This window comes from Nylanderia fulva, unplaced genomic scaffold (genome assembly GCF_048542155.1).
Source record: "Nylanderia fulva isolate GAGA-0341 unplaced genomic scaffold, ASM4854215v1 Scaffold42, whole genome shotgun sequence".
Lineage (NCBI taxonomy): Eukaryota > Metazoa > Arthropoda > Insecta > Hymenoptera > Formicidae > Nylanderia > Nylanderia fulva.
This window is the reverse complement of record NW_028190499.1, coordinates 181,224-199,328: the sequence shown is the minus strand read 5'-3', so window position 1 is coordinate 199,328 and position 18,105 is coordinate 181,224. Positions and strand designations below refer to the sequence as shown.

Genomic DNA, 18,105 nt, shown 5'->3' with positions numbered 1-18,105 from the left:
TTGCATGAACGTGATGTTGAGGAGAATTAATTTTATCTACAATATTTATAACATCGAATCCCGCTAAAAAATTTTTTATATATGTATAACAATAAATTTATATAAAAATATATAAAATTATACATATAATTGCAAAATTATAAAGTGCTTTTTGTATATAATTATTTTATATATACAATATATATAATAAATAAGTATTTCTTTATATATATAAATATATATGTTTTATATTTAATTTGACATGATTATATTTGAACCCTTATAATTTATATATAAATTTATACAATTATTTATATAATTATATATAAAAAATCTTTTTTTCTGGGATCTCGAGTTAACAAGTAGAATATGAACATTGTTTTAGTTTGCGCTGCTTCTAAAAAAATATGTTTTATTCTACTATATCGGAGCAAATTAATAATTCATCTTTAACCACTCGAGTAAGTCAGCTGACAGTGAAACTTTATGCACTTGCGCTTGTCGCATCAGTAATAATTGAATAGTCGATGAATAGTTTCTCGTTGCCCTCTTCTGATGGAAAGTGTACGTCGAATATTTTGACGAGTTAAATCCTGCACAAGTGCGTATATATATTTTGACAATTTTCATATATCGACGATAAAATTGTTCCAACGTTATTTGTGTCAACACGAGGAATCGACATATGCGCAACTATCGTAGAGCTTACATACGTCGGACTGTTTTCACTGTAAATAGTCCGGCATCGGAGTCGATAAAGTTTATCATTCATTGATAAAATATATCTGATGTGAGAGTACGATCGAATTTCTCCTCGGTTATATGTCGTTTGTTGACAGTTACGCTGGCATATCGACTGACTGTTCTTCGTTCCGCAAAGATTTTCAACGATAAAAACAGGATTGATGGCGAGCTTGCTATGTCATGTTTTACGTAGAGGTTTTGTTTCCAATACGATTGATGTGCGCTATAATAATAATAATAATGACTATAATTTAGTTTACGATCTTTTTTGCTACATATTTTCGTATACATATATACAAATATATGTAGATTGATCAATCTGTCACATTGATTATCTCTCATTATTAATTTATTACAAACATGAAATATCTCAAAATACATTAAACATCTTTTTTATTACATATTTATTATCTGATTTTTGCTCAACAAAAGTGTTAGGATATTCCGAATGATTTTTATGTCATTAATGGCTGAAAAATTGCTTTCCCACGAACTAACATTAGATATATCTATTAATAAGCTTTATAAAAATAGATATAATTTTGAACACATTGTTTCTCATATTTTGAACTATCTACGTTAGGTAATTATATAATTATCTATATTATATAATTTGAGATATAATTATATATGTAATTATCTCTAGATAATTATCTATATAATTATTTATAGCAATTAGTTATGCTTGCTATTGCGCAACTTCAACATATTTTCAAAGTCGATTCCATATTTTCCACAAGAAAAAGATTGCATTTAAAATTATAATCATTTAATGTATTATTTTATTTAATCTAATTAATTTTATTCGTCATTTTTTTGACTACAGCAATAATATGATAAAGATTCCTTGTGACAATGTAAAACTTTATTATATTTTTGATAAGGATACAAAGTACTATTCTAATCCTATTATGAGTTGCGTATAAATAAATGCACATAAATGAAATAAGTTAGCAAGACACTCGGTGTACCGCTCACTAAAATTTGATTTAGTCCTTACTTTTCAAAGTAAATGGTAGGACCTGTTGCACGCACCAAATCAAACTAGCCTGCTTGATGAAAATCACCGGTTTTGCTCAATTCACTTTCTCAATTTACCTTATTTCTCGGGCGCTTCTTTATTTGCGTACTTTGTCGTTATATCGATTCTTGTTCCGTGAAACTTTAGTTGCTCGTAACACGAGATTAAAGTGCAATCTCCAGCTTTAAATATATATATATATATATATATATATATATATATATATATATATATTTAAAGCTGGAGATTATTTATATATACACACGTATACTTTTCATTATGTGTCATTCAACACATTTAATTTGTTCTAAACTGGATGCAGCTTGGTATACTATCGATATTTTAAATAATTAGTTTAAATTTATTTTCAATATGCAATCTATAAAGATGCAATTTATGATACAGTAAAATGCAAAAGTTGTTATTGATAATTCTTATAGTAAATATATTTGAGCGAGAGAAAGAGAGAGAGATGAGAGAAAAGTTTTTTTTTAATAAAAAATATAATAAAATGTCATATATTATTTGTCGTAATTTTTGAATTAGAATTTACAAGTAAAGTCTCTTTTAAATTAAATAAACAATAACGCTTTGCTATTTTCCTTTACTGATATTCTTCAAATTTAATATTATTTATTTTTCTTAAACGTTTACATTTCCTATTAAATTTTTATTGAAAAAAAAAATTAATCCGAGAAAAACTGATACTAGCTTTTACGAAGAACTAAATGTAGATATCATTGGTATTTGATTAAAAATGAAGATATAAGTTTGTTTGAACAGCTGTAACATTCAGATATAAACGAATAAGGAGTAATCTATACAAGCAATGCGTTGGTCTTTTCTTATGACTTTATTATATGTAGAATTATGATACAGAGTTTCTTTGATATGTAAATTTTTGTAGAGCAATATAATGTGTAATTTTTTAAGAAAACGAAGAATGTAGAATAAAACATGGAGAAAAAATATATAATATCCTGAAAGGAATAGGAATGTAAATTAATACAAAACGTCGCGCTAGTAGTATTCCCATTCGCATTTAACTTTTGGGAATATTGGGAGCGTACAAAGTGAAATACAGCGACACGAAAATTCCTTTCATTATTACGCCACAAAAATCCGGTGGTTTAAAGCCATTTGCGAGAGCTCTCTTGCCCCCCAAACTCGGTAGTTAAAAAGTGTTCAAGTTAAAATACGTGCAACAAAGACGAGTTTCGAATAAAAGTCGTTGCAAGAAAATAGCAGTAACAGTATGACTTAAACTTAAGAGAGCAAATTAGAAAAGAAAAGACATAGGAAGTTTCCACGGCTCGCTGTTGTATCTCGTGAAGATCTGTCATTTGAAACTCTAGACACTAATATAAATCGTTTTTTCGTTATACTTGTTTCCTTGTAATTATTATTATTTTTTTTTTTTTATACAAGTTTTCTTTTCTATATATGTAAAATTAAACTAATTAATAATGTATAAAAAAAAATAAATAATTATCTTTAATATTAAACTGTTATTGATTTATGAGTCGATTATTTGTAAAGTGTAATTTTAGAGGTATTTGTATTTTAACGATATATAAATATGAATTGCCATGACACGTATTTATTTCGGAGAAATTTAGGAAATTGATCTTCACTTGAGAAATATACGATTCACATCTGTAAATATCTGCATAACATTTCAATATTGTGCTTATAAAGCGAAGCTTATATCCAGCTGAATGCGAGATGCAACATTATCGCAACTTTATTACGAAAAGATACATACATTTTCGCAATTTTTTAATATCGCGCTGACTTTCTTGTATATTTTAGCAGTATATGCACAAGTACTATAGGAAAAAAAAAATGGCTCAAAGGCAATACATATTATATCGCGGCAAATTATAAAATATTTAGTATGTCGAGCATTTTATAAAAAGGAACTGATCATTTTTTATGAAGAGAGATTACATGGTATAAAAAAAGATTCTATAGAACTCACTCTTGCGACATTCCTTCTTCGCCGCTTTCAGTCGATTTCACACACGGACTGCGCCAGAAAATAGTCGATAAACCTCGTCCGCGGATACTCGGGCGCCATAAGGGTTTCTTTCCCCATCTACACAGGGTTTTTACTCTCATTTACTCCCGCCACGCGACAACAGATACCGGGAACGGCAGTGGAAATCGCCAAAAGCCTATCTCATCACCGAGAGCTAAGTGACTTTTGTCGTATCATCGAGCTCACTTGGCTCAGTCGTGGGGCGAAGTCGGGGGATGAGGTCCGAAAGGGTCGAGGAGGGTAAAAAGAAGCAAGAAAGGAGCGGTTTATCAGGGAAAGAGAGAGAAAGAGACCCTGCCAAGAGGATCCTCGCGGGACGAAAGTTTTAAATGTACGCGCGAGGGAGAAGATTAACGCTTGCAGTTTAATGTCCCAGTTTAATGATACGTCACGTGCCCGCTGATGACATCCATTTAAATAACAGGTCTATTATGATATCCGACGACGGACGCAGCTGGAAATATTTGCGGTCGTGACTGTCCGCTTTAATCTACTTTTTACAATTGTTCCGGCGCATTAATGCCATTTCTTCTCCTAGCGGAGCCAGAAGAGAACCTCCAGTTGAACGGAGAGTACCTGCGTTCATTTTTGTCTCCCACCGGAGATTAAAATTTCGATGAGGGATATGGAAGTACGGCGAGCTGCTAATTAACTGAAGAATACTTCTTTTATTAAGCGGCGAGAGTTACGGTAATATAATTAAATGAATGGTATTTCCGACGATTTTCAAATTAAAACTGGATATTACCAATTATGTATTTTAAAGTTAGAATTTATTACATCGATTTTTATAGCCAATTCATGTATTGTCTGATAAGTAATTTTCAGATTTTTATGGTTAAAACCATGATATAAAAAATAGAAATATTTAAATCATCTCTCTGTATCAAATTTCTTGATATTAAAATTTAACAAAAAAAAAATCAGAAATTAGCATTTAACTAAATTACATTTTTATCTTCGCACCACTCGTCTTCAGTCGTTGTGTTGTATTCAATAATTTTTAATCAGAGATCATTACGTTTAGAATTTATTACATTGATTTTCATAGCCAATTCATGTATTGTCTGATAAGTAATTTTCAGATTTTTATGGTTAAAACCATGATATAAAAAATAGAAATATTTAAATCATCTCTCTGTATCAAATTTCTTGATATTAAAATTTAACAAAAAAAAAATCAGAAATTAGCATTTAACTAAATTACATTTTTATCTTCGCACCACTCGTCTTCAGTCGTTGTGTTGTTCAATAATTTTCAATCAAAGATCATTACGTTTACATTCGATTTTATTCCGACTGTACTCAATCCAATTGAGTCAGCAGATGTACTCGCGCCATTCATCCCTTGTCTGTATATTGTTGGCACAGAAGATAATCATTCTCGAGGGTCGTAGTCGCACTTTTTAATCTGGCTCTCGGTCTTTTTTCGCTTTAGCAAATAAGGGGAAAGCAAAACTCTCTCGGAGGAAAAAAAAGCCAGACTGCGATTGAGCAATCTCGTGATTGGAAATGCTCGATAGGAGGCCGTGCGTAAGGTTGTGTCCACGTCGATAACGCTTATCCCTCCGTTCGGGATCAATCCCAGGAGGAATGCTCTTTCGTCGTAGCTTTTTCCCTGATTTCAGGCAGCCTCGTCTTTCGTCTCGCGCCGAAGCTCTGCATCGAAAGCTCTGCGAAAGCTCTATCGCGAAACTGCTGTTCCTTAGTCCGGCCTCATATCGAACTTAAGTCGATGGACCGTGTACAACTCGAATTTCCATAATGACCGTATTTCGCGATGAAAATGCTGCAAAACTTCCGCGTATCATCGGTGATATAGCCCTGCTTTATCGAATTTAATTTTAAGTATCAAGCATTATATTTCCTCGGCGCAAAGTTCGTCAATAATAAGATAAATATTCTTGTGATATTACTTTCAATATTTTATTGAAAATGATAGATATATATTTATTGATAATTTTTATGATTAGGGATTTTCATTCAATTATTTTGAGCAAATCTTGGAGGTGAAAAGGATTGAATAAGTTATTGTATTTTTAAAAAATGAATTTTATAAACTCGAAATAAATTTATCTCTTTAAAAAAAGATCTACTGCATCTTTTTTCTTTTTTATTTGAATATTCTAACTAATCTAAATTGAAGATAAATTAGTCAGGCTATTATATACTGAATGCCATTATTATTTAAAATAAAAAAATATACAGACAGAGAGGAGGAGATATGAAATATGGACGAATCTATTATGACGAAAAAGCTATCTATCGGGTGCATTAATTAATTGATCGAGTCAGAAGTAATCAATTTATATCATCATTCTCTTTCTTGAAGCACGAGATAATGTATGGGAGGGAATAGATCCCGGAACGCGCGAAATGCTTTTAGCTGATGTCGATCGAGTGATATGACTATTAGGAGTACTTGTTGGTATAATGTATGGCTGAAGCGAACCGGAAACATGGCAATCCATCAATACAGCGAAGGGCGACCGAGCTTTCATCGCTAATCACTAATTAATTAGTTGTGTCATCGGTAATGGGCGATGCCGTGTCATTCGTACAAATCTCTCTCTCTCTCTCTCTCTCTCTCTCTCTCTCTCTCTCTCTCGTTTCTCAGCGAAAAGTCGATTTGCGTCAAAGTTACATACTATAATATATTTCGAGAAATATATATTCGTATTTCCTTTCTCGAGCCTTCCAAAATTTGCGGTATAAAATTGATGAAATAATAAAAATTCCAGAAAAATGGTACAATTTAATTAGAAAAAATCCACCTGTCTGAATTTTGAAATATTTATTTATTCATTTTTAAATAGCGGAGTGAGAGAGTACATAAATTACCACATCTGTATATTTAACAGCGGTAACGAGAATATAATTGTTTACATAATAGCATTGTATCATATTGCTGCGCTATTAATTAACCGCATTATTGTATAACACATGTTTAAAAAGTAACTAATATCGATTGAGAGAGATACATCGATAAACTGTATATCATAATGGCCGCTCGTAGCAGATCGAAAACAGTAATCCATCAATACATCCGGAACGAGCATCCATCGTTAATCTCTAATTAGTCAATTAGCTCACGCAATTTTGCTAATAACGAGCACATATCGTCGCCCCAGTTGGCGAATAGCGCGATACAACTGGCTACATAGGATGTCCGAACTATAATGCTCAGTTTGTGGTATTCCTATTGTGTGGCTGCATTTATAATTGGCATATTATATCGATAAAGTTACATTTTATATGAAATTTGGATGGTTATCGTGCATTTTTTAAAAATAGTGCTAAACTAAGATACCTACACGGTATTAAGATAATTTATGGCTTATAACTGCTATACTTGTGTGATGTATACTAATCTTATATAACAATTACAATAATAATTAAATTTGATTGTAAATTATTGCTCTCGTAATTATCGGGCATGAACTGGCAAGTATAAATTATGTGATATGTATATATATATATATATATATATATATATATATGTATGTTTAATTACTAAATGCAATTTATAGGAATACGTGAAATCGTATATATTAATAGAGTAACATGGTTTCATCATCAATATCAAAATCATACAATAACTGATCATAATAAAAATATATATTTTTTTAATATTAATATGATTAATAGGAGATTGACAATGAGATAGTAAAGAGAAATGTTAAACGATAAAAATAAATTAATACAAATTGTCGCTCGTGTATTGAAAACAAAGTGATAAATATAAGGCCAACTTATCGAGCTGAATATTCGAGATGTTCAGTCAACTACCATTTCTAAACTTAAATTTAAACAAAGATACTGAGTTACTTAGCGAGTCGTATTTTGATATTTTGGATATATTAGCGAACAATAAATAATAATAGGACAAATAGGACATTAACGAGTAAAACATAGATATTAGATCATATATAAACACGCACGCTCTCCGATCAAGTAGAGTTTAAAATGAGCTGTCTTTCTGTATTGTTGTTTGTTAAGTGTCATCCTTAATAACTGTTAATAAGTAGCAAAATTGTCAAGAAGAACGATGATAGGTAAGCATACTACCAATTGTAGGGAATATATATTATAATTTGGACATACGTTGATCGGTAATTTCTTATTAATCGCAGCGCCTACGGTACGGGTTAATTTCTCGCATATTAACGATGAAATCATCCGAGATCTGAACAAAATCAGAGATCATATCGAGGCGAACATTGTTGGACAGGACGGATTGAAACACGCGTTAACTGCTCAAAAACTCTCGATTCTGAATAACTATAATTAAATTTCGATATCATGTGAATTGTAAGAATTTATTTTTCAATAATTATACTGAAGAAGACCGCGTGCGGTCGAAACGTTTATAGAATGATTGTAATTTGCGTTAATTTGCGTTAGTTTTAATATAATATAATGACTGTAGTTTTATAATTTATACATGTAATAAATGGTAGTTGACTGAACATCTCGAATATTCAGCTCGATAAGTTGGCCTTATATTTATCACTTTGTTTTAAACGATAAAGTTACACATATCATTCATCTTTTTTGTGCCTTTTTTTACACAATGATCATATAAAATTACAAATAATTTAAAAGTTCTTTTATTTCAACATTTTATGACATTTTTCGCTTGAATAATATATATGCCGTTGCTTTTTTTCTTTTCATGTGATAATATCGCGAAATATTATTTTATTAATAATATATTATAATAATATAACATACGTCTGAATAAAAATAATTAATATAGATATATATGGTATATATATATATATATATATATATATATATATATATATATATATATATATGTGTGTGTAAAAAAATATTTTGTCGAGTATTTTAATAATATATAATAATATAATATGCGCCTGAATAAAAATAATAAATACAAATATATATATATATGTGTAAAAAAATATTTTGTCGAGTACTTCAATTCTTACATGATTATATAACTTTTTTCTCCATTACATCGCTTTATCAGTCTCTATTTTAAAGTTTACATGGCTTCTCTACTTTTATGCATTACACTCTACCTATATATTCGGTCTTATATAATATTACGTTCGTGCTCCTCGATGAGATTTCGTGTCGCATTTCGACGTAGAAAATGGAACAGGTTTGAGGAGCAAAAAGCACGCTGCGAACCGCAGGGGAACATTTCCGACGGGCTGGAAAACGCAACCTGCCTTTGGCAATTCATGGCGGTAATAACATTCTTGTAACTTTTCATCTTCACACTCTGCATCCGTACTACTTTTCTCTCCGACCGTATTTCTATCGGGTAAAGTATCTTTTTCCGGAGGGGCGCGCATTAGAAATTCTCTCCCACGCGCAAACATTCACGGTTATAACTTTACAGTCGCAAATACGCGATATACATACACATATATTCGTTTATTCCGCGTAAATGTGAGCCGCATAACGAGTATACTCGTATTTAATGTATTAAACGGCAAACTCGGGCTGGGGTGAAAAAGATTCGATCGCGGGAATATTTTTGTAATCGGGTCACAGAAAATGTATTTTACACTAAATGAGGCGAGAGGAGCGCAATTTTACCCGGCGAGGAAAAATGAACGCACTATTACAGGCCGCGCAAAACAAAATATATACATGTGCAGGTATATAATAACGCAGAGAGAGCGCAGTATTCCAAATAAATATACGATCATGCAATTGTAATTTCATCGTCGTTTTAATAAATATCGCGTGCTTTTCGCCGGCTACATTGGCTATTGTATAACTATGTATATTGATTTTTTATAGCGAGGTTTATTTACATTACACGATTTTTAGATAATAATTTCAGAAAAATCTTTTTTTTTTTTCATTTTTTTTAACAGATTCTAGGTGAACGTTTCGTATATTATTAAGTGCATTTAAAATTGTTTAATTTTTGTGATATTTAATATTAAATTTAAGATAAGTTATAATTATTATTTAATATTTTTATTAATATTCCACAGTTAACGATGTGCGTATTAGATCGAAAAATGTAAATATCTTTTTTTCCGCTTGCGCTGATAAAAATTGCATTTCTCTTAAGAATTCTCCATTAATGTAAATAAATTCATTGATCGTACAAGATCGTCAAACACTTATTGAACCGTCGTACTTTTTGAGAACGACTCTTGGAAAATTTCTCGTTTGTCGACTTTTAAGAAGTTTGCAAGAGAAAGTCTCGTTGTGTCACGGTGGATAAAAAAAAAGAACGCTGTCACCCTCGAAAGATTAGTTGTTCGAGAGCCAGCTGGGAGAGACGATAACTTGTCCGAACTCGCTTGGACTTTAGGATTTAGACACTCGCCGAAAAAATTCTCGCAAATTTCTCGTCGAGTTTTCGCCACTTGAATTTCATTGAATTCTGCATTCGATTCCCTCGGAATTGGTGTCGAGAGAATCATGTCTTAATAAAGAAGATCTTAATCGGATTTTTTTTTGGTAAATAAATTCTATAGAAATAATTTAAATAGTATATTGTGTATCAAGTGCGGAAAGTTGACAATAGGTCACGAGTGCGTCCATCCCCCGCACTCGTGACCAATTGTCAACTTTCCGCACTTGATACACATACTATTTTGTATTGCAAGTGCAGGCAAAGTGGTTGTTTCGGCGCGTTTTCTGTGCGCAAGGTGGCCGATCGCACGCCGCCATCTTGCTGCGGCACGGTGGAGGAATAGCCGTTTTCAATACATTTCCTACGGCTTGAGCCGTATACAATGACTTTTAACGCGGCTCAGCCGTAAGCAATGGCTTTGAACGCGGCTTATTCACTCATCGCGTCGCCGCTAGATGGCGGCGTGGGAAATCGGCCGCTTTCGGCACAGAAAACATGCACCGAAAGTGCCACATTGCCTGCACGTGTAGTACAAAAAAAATAGCTTATGGATAAATATTAAGATTAAGAATCGCTATTCTGAAAATTTTCGCGCAATGCAACCCTCGCATAGATACAATCTGGAGCGAAATGTTATTTTTGTTGCGCGCGCAAAGTCTTGAGATAAATAGATTAGAGATATATAATTCTCTCGCTCGCGTGAAGCGTGACTTTCCCGGAATACATCATTCGTAGAGAGAGCCGCGCGAACTTTGGGATATAATGTTGAGTTAGGCCGTGTAAATAGTAGGAAACCGTGCGCGCGCGTGCTGGGGAGATCCTTCGAAAGAACAATACCTCTTTGTCGGTTTGCAAACCGGGGCCCTGTTTCGCCCCGGCAAATAAATGATGGTTGCTTAGCTATGCAATATAACGATACCAGTCTGCATTGTTATTTCGGACGAGAACTAGATACACACTTGGCGCGTTCATATGTACCTGCTTATACCTAGGCTGCCGCTTATTTACGCCTAACGTACTTCAAACCGGCTCTCTACCCTGCATTTATGTGAAATAATTCACTTGTCAATCGATAACGCCTGACAGTTCTATATTCGTATCGCGTAATATTGTTACAATTGTATGTTCTGTCGATATTTCTTTCCTTGGGGGACATTTTCAAGTTTGATACCGTATTATTCCTTCTTTCATCGATATTATATCTCAGTAATTCTAAATAAAATTAGTTGGAAATATTACTAGCACACAAAGGACCAGTTAACTGCTTCATGGAATATAATTTGAAATTTTGTGTTGAAATTGTACAACTTTATTTTACTTTTTACACGAACAAAATGCTTGCCGAAACTTGTTTTCGGAAGCTTGGGGCGGTAGAAACGTAACGGCCATTTCTGGAGAAATTTCTATCTCATATAAAGGCTTTCCTCGATGAAAATATTGTATAGTTAAATATTTACTTGCATCCTGCTGCATTTATCGGCTTGGCAACAATCTCGTTATCAATTCCTCTTTGTAACGTAATTTTGCAGTGAAATACATATCAGATATGTGAGCGTGCGTTAATATCAATCGGAACGAATTTTTAATTGCTATATTGAATAATGCTCTGTTGTAACGCGTTTCAATATTTCGTAAACCTTCGGTTGCTGATATTATTCATCGATCTGTTATTATTTACCCGTCAAATGATGCAATAAAGTTATAAAATATGCAAAAATATTCGCTCTATGGAAATTCCGACCTGAAGCAATCTCGAAATTTATATATATTTCTCTCAAAGCTATCGATCATGAAATAAATAGGGTCAAGAAGAAAATTATCCTGTAATATAATTTTAAATATGTACATTAACAATAATTTTAATATACAATGACTATAGTATCACGCGATAATAAAGTTTTGTGTATGTTTTATTTTGACGTATTTTTTGAAAATAATATCATGCATTATATTAAAAAAACATTCATAATTTGACCATGTCATTGTTTTTAATATAATATTACTTGCGAAGCAACACACATATAGTATTGGCTGAAAAGCCATTTTTGCGAGGAAATTTAAATATTTTTATTCTGAATATAATTTCTAGAATTTTTGCAGAACAATTATTAATATTTTATTCCTCATATTTATCACAAAAGAGTTAGTTTGATAAAAAAAACTATTGATTACGTCTCAAACATATATTCTTCATAATTCAAAATATTTTCGTTTGTAATTTTCCACGTGTGTGAGAAACGTTATATATAATCCTATAAAATTGATATATAAAAAGTTTGACAGTTTTTATTATTAATATTACGCGATGGGCGATTTGCGAGCGTTAGCGCGGTGATGGCACTAGTTGCTTCGCTTATCAATCAAACGTCTCTCCGTATGACACTTTGTATCGCGCGATAACCACGAGCGACACTTTAAGGTTTTAAACGCGACGAGGCCATTCGGATTACGGAAGTCTAATTTGAAAGGCGTGTAACGAGCGTCACTCGAGGTGGAGCGTCGAGGCAATAATGCTCCGTAATTTATGGCTACGTTGTACATCCACTAAATATTTCCGCGCGCGCCGCTTTTAGCGGTTTGACGGGCACATTGTCGGGCACTTACTTATGCAATAAACGTCAAATATTTCTCGTGCCGTTGCATCCACCCGGCGTTGAATGCACCAGCGCAGCGCCGACAGTCGCGCTTGACAGTAACGTCTCGAGGGCAGCGGTATCGTTGTGCAAGTCACCAGAGCGAAGCGTCTTATCTAATCTTCAAGAACGCCGGTTCGGTGTCTGCTTCATCGCCTCGCTCTGGTAGTGAGAAAATATTGACGAACATTCTTTCGCTTTTAACTGCGTAGCTGTTAGGCGCTTTTAGGGCGACACATCCGGTCGTATATTACCTCGGAGAGGACTCGTTCGTTTACATATGTATGTATAGACATATATATATATATATATATATATATATATATATATATATACCTGTATATATGTATATGAGAAAGTGTTGAGGATATTGCACTCGTTTCATTTATTTCTCTGAAAGATCGACGAACCGTTTTATCTTGAACTCGGAATTTTTTCCCTTTCTAGTTGGAAAAATATTTACTTAAAAAGTCACGTGAGACTTAATCATCCATTCAATCCGATTCCCAGCAAACACCGATATATAATTGTTACATTGCTATAATCAAACGGAATATAACAGGTAATATAACGTGTACGTTACATGTAACATCCATGTTAGTTGTAATTTCCCACTCGTAGATGTAACATTTTAATATAACATATATTACATTGTAGTAATATTGTAATTATGTACCAAATAGCACATTGATGTATCGATAAGTCAGTGCTATCTTGGGATATAATGACAATATAACTACAATATGTAATATTAAAAATGTTACATCTATGAGTGGGAAATTACAAACTAATATATACGTTACATGTAACATGCTTAAGTATATAACATTTATATACTGTGTTTGCTGGGTTGTATGTATAGCTTTGCAATTTCTGAACGGGCGACTTCAACGACGTTTTCGATTAAGATGTTTCTAAGGTTTTGATGTTTAACAGATGAACATTCTTTGCAGATGACGACCGACATGGCGACGTCGTAAAGTCGACGCGGCTCTCGTCCTTCATGGATTACAAGTGATATCGCGGGACTAAAATGACCATCACCGTGGGACTCCGCGCTCCTTAACGCGATTATCATAAAACAAAGCGTCGCTGTCAGTGTCGTCATGACGTGTCTAAATCGCGCATAAACGATCAAAGAGGACCTCGTCGACAAGCTGGTGCTCGATGTAGGTGCGCATCGCAATCGGAGAACCAGAAAGGAAAAAGATAAGCGAAGTTCGTGCACGAACACGTCGACGTAGCAGAAAAAAAAAAAATACGCGGAACGTCATAAAAAGAAATAAATAAAAAGTCGCGAGAGGGATGCGGCCCACGGACGGAGGGTGGGGTCTTTAGATACCGATAAGGCTTATCCGGAGATACGATGGCCGGCAACCGCGCTCGTCGACTCGTCAGTTGTAGTGCTCAGGTGCCGTCGACGAGATCGTCGCGCCGTGATATCTCAGGTGGCAGCGCTATCGCGCATCACGCGTCATTCCGAGGAGGTATCTTGAGAGTCGACTGACTCGGAGAGTTTTCTGGACCAGGTGTTGTCGCAAACTGGGCGAGAGGAGGACCGCGCCGTAGACGCGATAACAGCCAATCAGAGAGCGAGTAATCGCCCGGCTTTCAAAGCCGTCTCGAGTTTTTAATTTGACGCTTTAGCGCGTTAAGTGGACGGCGACAAAAAGCGGCCACGTGACATTGAGGGCGCGAACGAAGAGAAACGAGAAGAGAAGGTGAGAGAAAGTTCAAGATAGAGAGGGAACCAAAGAGGCATAAATGTGTAGGGAACAAAAGGTTTTAGGGGAGTAACGTATCAGTTTCTCTCTCGTTCCCATCTTTTTTTCTTGTTCCCTTGGTTTTTTTCTCTCTCTCCTGTTTCTCGCAGCTTTATTTTTCCCTATCTCACCTTCGAGCTTCCTCTTTGTACAGTTTTCACCTCGCGTGTTAAATTATGTGCGTCCTCTTTGACATTTGACAACCGCTGTAGTTCCGGTAATTATAGCTCCCATCCTCGCCGAGAATTTGCACCTTCGCTTGTATTTTCCCTCGAAACCCCCGACGCGTTTCCCTCATCCTTTTACCCCCTCGACGGACCTTCAAATGTAATCCGCGAGAGGTTAAAATCCCTTCGCGAGTTCTTACGCCCATCGCGTCGGCTTCGCCTCTCTCTATCTCTATCTCGCGTTGCACATAGTGGCAGCAGAGATTTGCAAGTATCTATTCAATTCTCTCGCTTGGTTTTACAAGAGCCGGGAGGGTTTAGTAAAACCGACGGACATTCACTTCGAATTACTTCAACAGCCGACTCTTTCAAAGTTCGTCTTTTATTCCGTATAATCGCTGGTAAATCTTTTCCCAGATTTAACAAGGTTGATGATTAATACAGTATAACTGCTCTCGTAGAATCACCAGTAATAAACCTGTTAAAACAATTAATATCCGGTATATTTGTATATATACTAAAACGTATACCTAATAAATATGTCATTGTATCTGTCAATTTTGTGTGACAGATCTGATTCAATTTCGATTAAACGTCTATTCTCAGTTAAACTAAAGCGGTAAATAGAATTGACATAATTTAGTCTCGCAAATTGATCCAGTTATTTTCATCTAAATTCTGAAGGGCCATAAATTACTCTATAAATCGTATTTTAGATTCGTGACGTGAAAGCCCAGACAAATTACCGCAAATCTTGCTTAATTTTTGCTCTATAATATGCACTATAGTATTACTGTAGTATATAGCATTTACTTCTTGAAATTAAATTTGGTAATCTTAATGAAGTTTCGATATTATATCAAAACCAAGAGATTTCCAACGTAATTTATAATCAAAGTTATCGAGTTAGTCAAATATCAAATATAACTTACATACCAAATATATACATGAAACAGCTCTACAAACATACATTTGAAGATTCTAAATTTCATCCGTCTTTCTCCAACTTCTACTCTGCTCTGCTTCTACTAAAGTTGAAGACGCTTCACTTATATAGAGTTTCGTCCATTGCAACGGAAAATCGGGAAATGCTCCTTCATGCCAAGCTGGAAACTAATTCGAATTCTTAGGTGACACACACATATATATATATATATATATATATATATATATATATATATATATGTTCTCTCTTTGTATTCGTTGAAGTTCTCCTTCCATCAGTTTCTTCCTATCGCGCGTATCTCTTCTAAAACTTGACCCGCTGCGAAATGCGCGCGAAACAAAGGGAATCCATGTCCTGGTAACTTGGGATTAGAGTTGGTTGTAGAAAGAAAGATAGAGAGAGAGATGTGCGAAAAAAAGAGAGAGACGGAAGGGAAGAAAGAGCGGGAAAACCAAATTCCTCTCTTTTGCGCATCGCACATGAGAGTCGAGAGAGTTTCTAATTAAACTTAAACTTTTAATTGACTCGTTGCAAAGCAGTTTCTCGTAAGAAGCCTTCGCACGCGCCTCTGCTCAGCCAGTTTTCCTCCGGTGTCGTTTCCTATTCCCACCTCGGAATTCGTCTTTGTGTGCGCGTTTCCCTTATCTTTGCCACATTTTACATTCCACACAGTGGAATTACAATGCCAAAGATGTTATCGAGAACGTGTTGCGCTTACCTGAATAAATAAGGAAGTTACACTTTGCTTTGTAAGATCTTTAATTGGCTTCAATTAATAAATGCACAAAATAATGGATTAAAAAATACATTTGGGGATGTACAACATATTTATTCCTAGATACATTTGATTGTACAAATTTATTTTCTATGCACAATTGCAAAAAGAATTATGGTTAAGATATGTATTTAATTTAAATTCATAGACAAGATGAAATTTCTTAATTAATAATTGTAGAAAAAAGTAGATTTTGAAAAATACATACAATATGTTTTCCGTGTACAATTGCATTTTATTAAATAAATAACAATTTAAATATGTAATTCGCAAATTTGATTATAGGTTCAGATATGAAAAATAGTGCGATGCACTAAAATTAGTTGTTTCGTGATTGTTGCAATAATTAATCTATCAGCAGCTTCGTATCAGAATCTTAAGTCGAGAACGATAAAATTGAACGACGCGTATATTTCGAGAACGATAATAATCAGCGCGCAATAAATTCCACGAATGTTAGATAAGATTCTTATCGCTCTACACACCGATACTTGTCCACAGGGTTTCGTATTCTACAGCTGGATTGTGTTTCGACGGATCTCCAAAGACTCTTCCTCCATCCGCTTTTCCGGCATTCTGAAGTACACGAAAAAAAAAAAGGAAGGAAAAACGAACGCGCTCGTCTCAATAATCGTCCGTCACGCGCTGCCCTCGAACGAATCGAGACTTTGACAGGACTGGCAGCCTCTCTCGTGTTGTCGGTGTGCTTAAACCACGTGATGAGTGTGTGATTCGCGTGCTAAGAATTACAAATTCGTTCGACGCGAAACCGAGAGTGTCCTGTGTTCGTGCGTGTAGCCCGATATACAGTCGAGTTTGAGGGTTCGACGCCTTCAAACCGCGAGTGCACAACAATCCTGTCTTCCTCAAGGATAAACGAGGACGATCGAAGGAGCCACCGCGAGCCGGTCGTCAGACGAATCCCAATGAAAATGCTACAGTCACTCAACGCTCTGGCGGGCAAAATCTCGCCGGGCTCTCCGACGGACAGCAACGCCAACAAGGTGCACATGCATAACAACAACAATAATAACAACAACGTAGTGCACCATCATCCCTACTCCAAACAGGCCCAGCCGTCACCGTCACATTCGGCCAACGGCGATCAGAAAGAAAACACGTGAGTTTTTTTGGTATTATTACACTACGCAATGTTTATTTGATAAAGAACATTATGGAAACAGAATCGTAAAGCAATTTTATCGCGAAAATTATTAATAGTATATTTGTCGCGCACATTTTCAACTAAGTATAATAAATAATATCTCGGAAAAATATTGTAAAATATTTTACAAACAAATAAACTTTTAAGAGCTAATTAAAAAATTTTTTAACATAAAATATTAGACAAAAAAGTTGGAACTTTTTTATCTAATATTTTATGTTAAAAAATTTTTTTTTCCACAAATAAATATCAATAACAGAACTTAATTAACTCTTATTGCCTTTTATATGTATATTAATTTTTTAAAGAGCTGTTACAAATTATATTAAACTTTTTTAATCTTAGAGGTAAACCTGCAGTTTTGCGGGTAATAAATCATTATTACGCTTCGAGAATCATTGGAGTAATTTTTTACTCTTCATCATTTTTCCGCGAATAATTCTGATGCATAATTATCGTTCTCCAGAAAGTATTGAAATTTTTAGTAACAATAATTTTAGACTGCGGCATTTGAGACAA

The 18,105-nt window shown here is 34.3% G+C and overlaps 1 long non-coding RNA gene across 2 annotated transcripts in view; it reads left to right on the top strand.

Moving 5' to 3' along the window:
• LOC146721741 (uncharacterized) overlaps positions 1–17,545 on the top strand; it is a 281,366-nt gene extending 263,821 nt beyond the window's left edge. For both annotated transcript variants that reach the window (XR_014925520.1, XR_014925521.1), the window contains 2 exons: positions 13,724–14,491; positions 16,923–17,545. This is a non-coding gene — a long non-coding RNA (uncharacterized LOC146721741). The remainder of the gene's footprint in view (positions 1–13,723; positions 14,492–16,922) is intronic.
• The last annotated feature ends 560 nt before the right edge of the window (positions 17,546–18,105 follow it).